Consider the following 1,465-nt stretch of genomic DNA (forward strand, 5'->3'; position numbering starts at 1 on the left):
AAGGTGAACCTGCCTTCCTAGGGGTGGTTCTATCACCAGGTGATTGACCAGTGAGACTGGAAAGGTGGGTCCTCCAACAGATAGACTGGGGATTTATAGTACTGACCAGCTAACTTTATAGGGCTTTTGGCTACTCTAACATTACCCCCTCTGAAGAGGTAACTCTAAAATTCTTTAAGGATTAGATACAAGCTCCCAAATACTTTTGACATTTTTGGCCTTTGGAACAGAGTATGTTGCTAAGAGGCCCAAAGACATTTTGACTTTTAGCCAAGAAACTGCTGACTTTTCTTTGGGGTCTTTTTACCTTAACTCTAGCGAATTCCTCCCTCCTCTTCTTATCACACCATCCTCAAGAGGTTACCCAAATTGCCAATAGGGATGCAGACTGCTCTGGCTTCTTCCATGCTGAGCAGGGACGAAGGGTGAGGCAACTGGAGTACTCCTTCAGTGGGTCTATCTAAAAGACTCCCAAATTGTATAACTCTTATCTCCAGGAGGAAAAGAGTCTTTGAATCGTGAATAGGAGATGTGAAGAAGTAAAGGCAAGAGTAATTAACATTACAAGTTCTAGACAGGGAACTAGAAAAAAGTCAGAACAGGGCAATTTTCAAATGTTCATATGAGAGTCCATTGGAATTTCTTGACAAGGGCTTCCAAAATCATCCCTCTATTGGGTTCCTCCTTATTTTTCTTTTGTCTTCCAAGGTTGGACTCTAGTGTGATGGATTCAGGATTTGCTTTTAGGTATTTTGACAGCTGTGGTTAGAATCAGTGTCAGTTCCCTCTCAAAGGCTTCTAGATAGGAGGAGAAAACAAATTTATTTTAGAACAATAGCTGGTTGTCTCCCTTAGCTACAGGTGGGCACTACAGTATTGCAGACCAAGATTTGAAGTCTTACATCTGAGCAGCATTTTCTGGTTAGGAACAAAATCATCAATGAGAAATAACTGTCTAAGTAACTTTTTATATAGACTTACTCCTAATGTCTGGGAAGTGCAATCCCTTGAACTCTTTAAAGAAATACACTGATGACTTTACTCTTTGGTTATACTTGCCTTTTGATGTTTAAGACCATACAGTTGGCCCAAATAAATCCATTTATTTTTATACTTAAGGTCCTTTGAGGGTCTGTTCCTCAGGGGTCACATGGGCTTGGGAGGAGCTCCTGGCTCCTTTTACCAGTTCCATTTATGTGAAGATAAGGTCAAAGGTCCTGCTTGACCATGTCTGGCTTTACTTGGAAGCATGAATGAGATGTTTCCTCTGAATTGACCCTCCTCTTTGTAGACTGGACACTGGTTCAAGTCCATCTGGTGGGGTCTCCATGGCCTCCCAGAACAAGAGGACAGGTGGCTCACCACAGTTACAGGACATTTTGAGAGATGTTCCATAGTCCCCTGGAACTTAGTCAACCTTGGAGGGCAAGGGGTAAAAACTGTCCATTAAGTCCCTCTGATCACA

The sequence above is a fragment of the Nannospalax galili genome, unplaced genomic scaffold (assembly GCF_000622305.1).
Source record: "Nannospalax galili isolate Female #2095 unplaced genomic scaffold, S.galili_v1.0 scaffold118, whole genome shotgun sequence".
In the NCBI taxonomy this organism is placed as follows: Eukaryota; Metazoa; Chordata; class Mammalia; order Rodentia; family Spalacidae; genus Nannospalax; species Nannospalax galili.